We start from the raw sequence: 8,976 nt of genomic DNA, 5'->3' as shown, positions 1-8,976 counted from the left end.
GTTCAGTATCTCCAGGTTTCTCCTGGAGCTATGTAGGGGCTTCTGGCTGGCCAGGCAAATGGGTCCCTTGAACCCAGACCTCAAATGGGGACTTATTTTCTTCCTCTCACAAGCCAAATTTGCCTCCTATCCACTCCCTCTGCAAAACTGGGTATTTGCCAAAGTAGCCTCTGGTGTCATCCAGTGCCCTTCCCACCCAGGTTTCCCTCAGCTTTCAGGGATAGTGGGACTGAGGGCCACCCCACATGCCTCAGTGGAACACATTCCCTCCACCCCCAGCAGTGCGCTCGACCATCCCTCCCCACCTTGGACAGGAAGGAAGATGCACCTTCTCTTATTGGTTATTTATTTGTTTGGAGAGACAGAAATGATGTAAAAGTATCTAAAAATCTCTCTATCTCTATATATTTTTAACTGACTCTGGAACCCCCTGTGGGGGAATATAGGCTCTCCTGGAGGCTGGGAGCTCCTTGTTCTACCCCCTTCTGCCTCCTGCTCAAGCAGAGGGATGGGACTTAATGGGGCAGGAGGACTAAGACTCCCAAGGAGAATCTGAATTCTCTACCCCATTCAAGTCCTAGAGAGAGGCAAGTAGGAGGGGTGGGGCCAGCCAAGAGGTGACCCATCCCCAAACTTGACAATCACCCACACTCCTGGCTCCTGGGTCTTGGGGCAGGGTGAGTCCAAGTGTGTGGCTGTCGAATTGTTTTCATTATTTCTTTCCGTGCTGTACGGTGACGCTTTCTAGTACTCTGCACATTAAGAAAAGACAAAGTCCTCGAGATTCTTACAAGTTTGGTTTGAAAACTCTTTCACTATATTTGTTGTAAAGAGGTTTACTATTAAAAGAAAAAAAAAAGAACATGTTTCTGATACCTCAGCCTGGGTTTTGATTTCTTTGGTGCGGCGAGTACCTGGCGTCCCTGGCAGAGTGAGAGTGATTATCTGAGGACAGGCTTCTCAGGCACCCTGAAGGTAGAGGCAGCCCCAGGACTGAGGAGAGGGGTGGTCCAGGTAGAAGCCTTGAAAGGGATCCTGCAACACAGGAAAACCAAATGTTCCTAGGGTTGGGTGCAGCCTTCCCTCTCCAGCCTTTCTTGGCTGACTTCCTTGGCACAGTTAAAACAGATGGAGCCCACTTACACGATTTACCAGTGTCCCTCAGGTCCAGCATCATGCTCCTTCCTCTTAGCACAGCCAGGCTGTCAGCAGACCCGGCAACTGTGGAAGCTCTGCACCTGGTCCATGCCGTGTGCTGAAGCAGCTAAGCACGTGAGAGGCCTTAGCTCAGTGGCTATGCCTGCGCTGTAGTGCTTAAGATGACACGGTCTCCTGATCGGGCTGCTGCTGTGAGAGGACAGGAGTCAAGTTAGGCAAGGCACAGAGTGTGCTCAAGCCTCAGATTTCCATATTGCAAAATACTCATCGTCTGTGTTGGCCCTGCCTTTCTGACAAGGTCACTGTGGATCTCACCTCACGTCTTCCTCAGCAGTGGCAAAGAGATGGTGTCCTGATCAAGAAACGGCTTATAAGATATTGTCCTCCAGGCTGGGGCTGTAGCTCAGTTGATAGAGTGCTTGTCTAGTTCAGCCTCCAGTACCACATAAAAGCATTGTAGCATACACTAGTAATTCTAGGTATAGGCAGGAGGCCCAGAAGTTCAAGGTCATCTTCAGCTCCATAGGGTTACATGAGACCCTGTAAAAGAAAGATACCGCTGTCCTCTAGTGGCTGCTCAGATAGCAGCTTCCATGATGGCCTCCCACTGTCCCTGCCTGCATCTCACACGTATGCCCTTTCGAATGGGAAGTGTGGCTTCTGCTTTTCTTGTTACCTGCCCTTACATTATGCTGTACAGCCAGCCCTGTGGAAAGCCCACATGCTAAGGACCCATGGGCTCCTGCCAGCTGCCATTTGAATGAGGTCATCTTCTCCAGCAGTGTAGTTGCCTAACTTTACCAGACATTGCTCCAGGGGAGAACCTAAAGGTAAGAAGTACTGCCCAGCTCATCCATGCCCATGGGAAGGACTTTTTCTCCGAGGTGACCTCACAACCAAAATCCTTAGCAAAACCTTTCTGCTCAGTGCATCTCCCATCTGCCTCAGACTGTCTGGCCTCCTCTGCCTTCCTAGAAGGTATTGACTGCTGGGGTCTGGGATAAGCCTTAACTGTTACTCACAGACTTCCTGTTCCCTCTCTTCTGGTGTCTTCCCAGTCCCCATGTAGTTCAGTGGTATCTTGGGACTGGATCTGGCCAATAACCAAGGAGCTGTCATGTATATCCCTTCTGTAATACGGGTAGGCCCTGCCTCTCCAAGTGTTAATTCCCTGTCTTGAGCACCCTGCGAAGTGCTGCAAATCAAAGTAGCCTGTGTTGGGTCTGACATCCTCTTCTGGCCTCTACAAACATTGCATGCAGGTGGTGCACAGACATACATACGGGGAGAACATACTCATACATATTTAAAACAGCCTGGATTACTAAGCCGCTCCAGGGTGGTATTGGCACCAGGGGGACCTTTATGTGAATAGAAATGAAACCTGTGCTGTGACTATCCTAACCTGGCCAGCTCAGTGCCTTTCCCACTCAGCCATGGAGCCCTGACTGTTTAAAACCATGATAGTGTGATACAGAGGTCTCTGGACTCAGCATAGTCCAGAGTGTGCTGTAGTTCTGATACTCGCTGGCTGTTCCTATACAGCAGCGCTAACAGGTGCCTCTTTCCTTTAACTTCCACCTGCCCTTCTCCAAAGTATCCTTCCATCTTCAGCCCTGTTGATAATCTGACCCCTTCATGGTCCTCCACAGCTCACAACATACAGTGCAAAGGCCTCTCTGGTTCTGAAGGCCTTCAAAGGGCCAATACAGACCCCCTTCCAGGCTTAGTCCATGCTGTTCCTTGGACTCTAGGTGTACACTAGGAACAGGAAGGAACCTAATGGTTCCTATTTCTCATAGGAACAGGAGACAGAAGGACCAGCAGAAACTGTGCTTTTGAGATGAGAGATCAGGCACACCCACTCTAAACTAGTGGTCTGGGGGGTGTCTTAAGAGGAGCCATTTGAACTGAACTTTTGCAAACATGTAAGAATTTCCTGGGCATATGGGGCCTTAAGGAAAACAAAAAAGAATAGCATATGGAACTGAAGGGGTGGGTAGAGGCTGTGTGAAGGGCCTTCTTTAGCAAGACAGGCTTTATTCTACACATTTAGGCCATCAAAAGAGTTTAAAGGAATGAGTCAGGTTGGCCAGGAGCTGGAGTTCAAGGGCAACCTTGGGTTACCCAGTAAGACCCTATCTCAAAATGAACAAACAAAACTAAAGCAGGGCAGAGATGCATGCATACAATCTAGCATGGGGGAGTAGAGGCAACAGGATCAGGAGTTCAAGGCCATCCTGGACTACATCCTGAACTGGAAGGCAGTCTGGTCTATCTAAGACACTATGTCAAAACACTAAGATAAAAGAAGAAAGCTTGCTGGGCAGTGGTGGCACAAGTCTTTGGTTCCAGTACTTGGGAAGCAGAAGCAGGCAGATTTTTGTAAGTTCAAGGGCAGTCTGGTTTACAGAGCTATTTCTAGGATAGCCTAGGTAGAAGCAGAAGAAAGATTTTGCTAGCAAAAAACTTCTGATAGTAGTGCATTTCAGAAGGATTACTACATCAGAGACAAGAGGCCAGTCAGGAGCCTGTCACAGGGCTGCTTTTTTTTTTTTTTTTTTTTTTTTAAAGGCAGTTTGAGACAGAATCTCCCTGCATAGCCCTGCTGTCCTGTAATTCACTATGTAGACCAGGCTGGCCTCAAATTTACAGAGATCTGTCTGCCTCTACTAGAATTAAATACATGCACCACCACCACAACTCACATGGCTTAAACTTTCTCACAAACTGTTTTCAGCTGATTCCATGACCTGGATGTACAGATGAATATGCAAATCATGCATTTACTGGAAATGACAAATTTATATTTGTGTGTGGGTGGGTGTGGGGGGCACGTGAACCATGCATCAATGGTGAGTGTCTTCCTCAGTTGCTCTCCACGGAATCTGGAGTTTGCCATTTCAGTCATACTGGCTGACCAACAAGTTCCAAGGGTTTTCCTGTCTCTGCCTCCCAGTGTGGATGACAGGCACAACTACACCCATCTTTGGTGCACGGGACCTGAAGGCATGCTTGTGTCATCTCCATAGCCCAAGAAACTTATTTTAAATAAAATTCTTTTTAACTTTATGTACTTATTTTATATATGAGTGCTCTACATGTACGCCTGCACACCAGAAGAGGACATCAGATCCCATTACAGATGGATGTGGGTGCTGGGAATTGAACTCAGGACCTCTAGAAGAGCAACCAGTGCTCTTGACCCCTCTCCTGAGTTATCTCTCCAGCTCTAAAACTCCTTAAGATTGAAGCACCCAGTTCATCCAAGGCTACATAATGAGATCATATTTAAAAAAAATATTAATGTTTTATATCAATGAGATAGGTTTATTTTTACATAAATCTTGGCTGGATATTTGATAGTTTACAATGTAGACCCTCTTCAATATTTTTCCATAATATTTTGATTTCATAATTGTTAACACTGAGTATACTGCTTGACATAAATATGTAGTGCACAGTTGTATATGTAGCCTGGTCAGTTTTATCAATTTAGAATCACCTGGGAAGAGGCAGCCTCAACAGAAGAGCTGTCTCAGGAGCTGCAGAGATGGACGGCAGTGGTTAGACACTGGCTACTCTTCCAGAGGAACTGGTTAGATTCAATTCCCAGCACCCTCATGGCAGGTAACAACTATAACGCCAGCCCCAAGGGATCCAATGCCCTCTTCTGGCCTCTCTGAGGACAGCACACATGGTGTACATAATGTACATTCAGGCAAACAAACATGCACAAAAATAAAATCTCAAAGAAAATGTTTTTAAAGAATTGCTTCTATCCGCTTGGCCGGTGGCCATGTCTGTGGGACAGCGGTCTTGATGCTAATTAATGTAGGAAGGCTGGGTCCACTGTGGGCAGTTCAGGCAGGTGCTCCTGGGCTTTAATAAGGAGCCAGTAAGCAGTATTCCTGTCTGGTTTCTGCCTCAGTTTCTGCTCTTTCTTCTCAGTGATGGACTGTGACATAGAAGTGTAAACCAAATAAACCCTTTCCTTCCTAAATTGCTCTTAGTCATAGTATTCATCCCAGCAACTGATCAAACTAGATGAGGGCTATGTCAGAAACTGCTGAAAGTTCCGTCCTAATCAGTAGTAGTAGGTGAATGTTGCTGTGACAAAATACCCAACAAAAGAACTTGAGACAAGAAGGGTTTTGGCTCCCAGTCAGCTCCTCGCCTTGCATGTGCAGGAAAAAGCAAGGAGAGATGGATGCTAGCTATCGTTCGGGTCACTTTTATCATTCTGGGTCCTACCTCAACTATCCTAATGAAGAAAAATCCCACAGGCATGCCCAGAGGCTCCTTTCCTGGGTGAGTCAAGATCCTCTTAAGTTGGCAGTGTAAACCATCACATCCACCAAGGCAAAATTCATTTATCCTTTTAAAATGGAACTCAAATCAGCAAGTCAAGTAGCAGCTTTCAAAATCAGGCCTTTGGGGACAGTGATGTGACTCCGAGATCTTGTCTAGTATACAGGAAACTCTGGGCTCACACCTCAGCACCAAAACACGTCAAGGGTGTTGCCGCACACCTGAAATCCCAGTAAGAGAAGCATCAGAAGTTCAAGTTCATCCCTTGCTATATAGTGAGTTCAGGATAACAAGGAATACATGAAACTCGCAGGGCATTGATGGCTCATGCCTTTAATCCCAGCACTCAGGAGGCAGAGGCAGGCGGATCTCTGTGAGTTTGAGACCAGCCTGATCTACAGAGCAAGTTCCAGGACAACCTCCAAAGCAATACAGAGAAACCCTATTGGGGGGGGGGCGTCCCCAAGGATCTTAAAACACTAATTGGAAACAGGCTAGGGAATGACAGTACCCGGCACAGTGCCTACACAGGACATAATTTTATGTGTCTATGTACTACGAGTACCTGAGTGTCCACAGAGGGCAGAACAGTCATCAAGTCTATTGGAACTAATATTACAGACAGTTGTGAACTGTCTGACATGGGTGTTGGAAACTGAATTCTGGTACCAAACACTCTTAATCCATCCCCTACCCCTTCTACCTCTCCTCAGGCCACACGTACACACACACATTTTTCTTTTAAAGAGGAAAATTAAAAATACTCCAACGTGTAACCTTTTGCCACTTCTTTTAAGCTGAAGGACAGGCTCCGTAAGTGCTGCCATATAAAATTGGACTGAGGTCTGGGTTTCTTAGACTTAGACTTCGCTATCAGGTCAGTGGTTCTTAAGAGGCAGAGAACAATTGGTGATGCCTGTCAATTGTTCATGCCACGTGGGCCAGTCCAGTTATTATGGGCCAACTTCTCCGGCCTTGTGATTGTGTGGAAACTTATTTAAGGAACAGCAGATGTGTAAGGAACCCAGGGCGATCCCACCTCAAGCTCTTAAAGCAGTAGTGGAGCCAGTAACCCGGACTTGAACATCTGCAGCCTGAAATCACTGTGTCTCTGCCCGGTCTCCCAGTCCTGGGTCTGCAAAGGAAGAGACAGACAGACAGCCCTGTGGCGTACACAGCCTCCGTTCTTTGCCCCCGGCGTAGCGCAGTTGCTCTCAGTGTGCTGCTGGTCAGCTCCGGCCTTGGGCGGGTTGCTCTGTGCTGGCAGCTCAGCTCCACCCTCCCAGGAGAGCAGCCCACGACCGCTCGCTCCTATTTAGGACATCAGCTGCCACGTGCACGCAGCATGCTGGGTGACCCCGGGCCGGAGACCTGCGGAACGGACGCCGGGTCACGCGCCGGCCAGGCACCGCCCCCACGTGACCCGCGGTGTGTTCCGGCGGGCCATGAAGTGCTTCCGGGTTTCAAAGCAACCCCTCCCCCCCATGCTAAGGAGAAACGGGGGAGGCAAAGGAGGCAGGCCCTAAACATCCCCTGGCATCCATTTCCGCACGTTTGGCCCAGAGGCGTCTCGGAGCGCTTGGCTGCCGTTCATGGGCGGCAGAGCTCGCTCCCCAGCCGCCCTGGGCGCCGCCGCGCGTGGAACAAAGGCCCGCAAGCCCCGCCCGGCCCCGCCAGCGGCTCAGCGGGAGGGAGGAACCGAGGCGCACTCCATTGGCCCTTCCGGCGAGTGACGGAAGCGTCGGCCAACCGCTGCCTGCACACGGCGGTGCTTGCGTGCGTGCGTGCGTGCGTGCGTGCGTGCGTGCGTGCTCGAAGAATCAGCGCTCGAGGAAAAATTCGAGTTAAGCCTCTGCTTCCGGAAGTCTCTCTGGGGCTTCGAGAAGGTACGCATGCGTAGAGCGCCTCGGTCGACTCCTCCTCAAGCGGAGAGAGCTGGTCCCCCTCAGCCCTCTCCGCAGTTTTACAGAGACTGTCAGCTCCGCATTGTAAGGTTGGGCATTGCCTGGACGTCCACAAGGAGCATCTGAGAGGCGAATGCAGCCGTTTGTCATAGTCAAACAATAGTCGAAACTATTGTTACCTGCAAAGTTCACGCCGAAGAACAGCACGATGTTACAAAAAGAACGGAAAGAAAAAAAAAAAAAAAGGCGCGGAGCTGGGCATGTAGTTCATTTGGTAGAGCATGCAGAGCCTGGGTTTCGACCTGGTATTGCACAAACCAGATATAGTGGCAGATGCCTGTAATCTCAGCACTTGGGATCTGGAGTGAGCTAGATTAGGCCAGACTACAGAGTTCCGGGCTATTCCGGAATATATGAGACTCTTGTCTTAAAAATAAAATAAAATAAAATAAAAGGAAGAAAGCCTCAAACGATTTTGTGTTATGTTCCGCCTTAATGGGCCAGAGGTTGGACATGCTTGACTGTATTTTTCTGCCCTCTGGCAGTAAGATTATAGTGCGAATAGCCTGAGAGCTATTGGCCTGAATCTACAGAAGCTCTGCAGTATTAAGAATCATGGTTTGGGAGAACATTCCACAGCTTGTCAACTGCCCTATATCCTTTCTCTCAAGAGGGTCCTCACAATCCCTCCAGTGCCTAGCAGAGTTCCATTCCCAGCCTACAATGACCAACAAAGCCCTGTAGAAAGGTGGATAGCCCGGTCACAGGTTTAGGATTAGGATGCTGGAGTCCCAGAACACTGTCAAGATGAAGCAACCTAAGGCCCCATCTCCCCATCCAGGGTTCTTTACTATTAGGGACTATCCCCCTGCTTACGAAGAACTAGTGTCTAGTTAGGGTGGTTACCTTTCAAGAAAGAGCATAGGCACAGTTATAGTCACAACACTGGAAATTCGTCTGTGTCTGTGGTCCAAGAAGCATGCTTGAAGGAAATGACAACAGAATGCTAGGTTGTAACCGCAGGGATCAAGCTCAGGGATCCAGGAAACCTTAGAGCATTCCAAACACCTGAAAGCAGCTCTTGCAGTTCAAAGATAACAAAATAACAAAAGCTTTGGAAGAGTAGAGGAATAAACACGGGCTGTGCTGATAGTTAACCTGGAGAGAGAGGGGGAGGCTGAAATAGGAAACAGCACAAGTGGATGCTTTTGGCAATGTCCTGTACTAGGTTAAATGTTGGGGGCTGGAGAGATGGCTCAGAGGTTAAGAGCACTGACTGTTCTTCCAGAGGTCCTGAGTTCAATTCACAGCAACCACATGGTGGCTCACTGCCATCCGTTATGAGATCTGGTGCCCTCTTCTGGTGTGCAAAGATACATGGAAGCAGAATGTTGTATACATAATAAATAAATAAAATTAAAATGTTTAAAAATGTTGGGTTTCTGGCTATTCATTTTGTATGTATGTATGTATTGTATGTATGTATGAAATATATTTTAAAGGGTGATGATGCAGTGGCCCTAGTGACAAAAACTACTTGAGAAACTAAGGATTGCATATGCAAGGCTGGCCTACATTGCAAATTCAGTTCAAGGCCAGTGTT

General features: G+C 48.2%; 1 long non-coding RNA gene across 2 annotated transcripts; it reads right to left on the bottom strand.

Moving 5' to 3' along the window:
- Positions 1 to 794: 794 nt before the first annotated feature.
- LOC103163404 lies at positions 795 to 7,140 on the bottom strand. Of its 2 annotated transcripts, none has more exons than XR_003480658.2 (4): positions 6,509 to 7,140; positions 1,474 to 1,698; positions 1,144 to 1,347; positions 795 to 1,035 (listed from the first exon to the last, which is right to left on the bottom strand). It is a non-coding gene; the product is annotated as an uncharacterized LOC103163404 (long non-coding RNA). The 2 variants fall into 2 exon arrangements; XR_004772192.1 differs by having other exon boundaries at positions 1,144 to 1,344.
- Between the last annotated feature and the right edge of the window lie 1,836 nt (positions 7,141 to 8,976).

Source organism: Cricetulus griseus (assembly GCF_003668045.3).
Source record: "Cricetulus griseus strain 17A/GY chromosome 1 unlocalized genomic scaffold, alternate assembly CriGri-PICRH-1.0 chr1_0, whole genome shotgun sequence".
In the NCBI taxonomy this organism is placed as follows: Eukaryota; Metazoa; Chordata; class Mammalia; order Rodentia; family Cricetidae; genus Cricetulus; species Cricetulus griseus.
The sequence above is the reverse complement of the archived record's forward strand: the minus strand, read 5'-3'. Positions and strand labels throughout refer to the sequence as shown.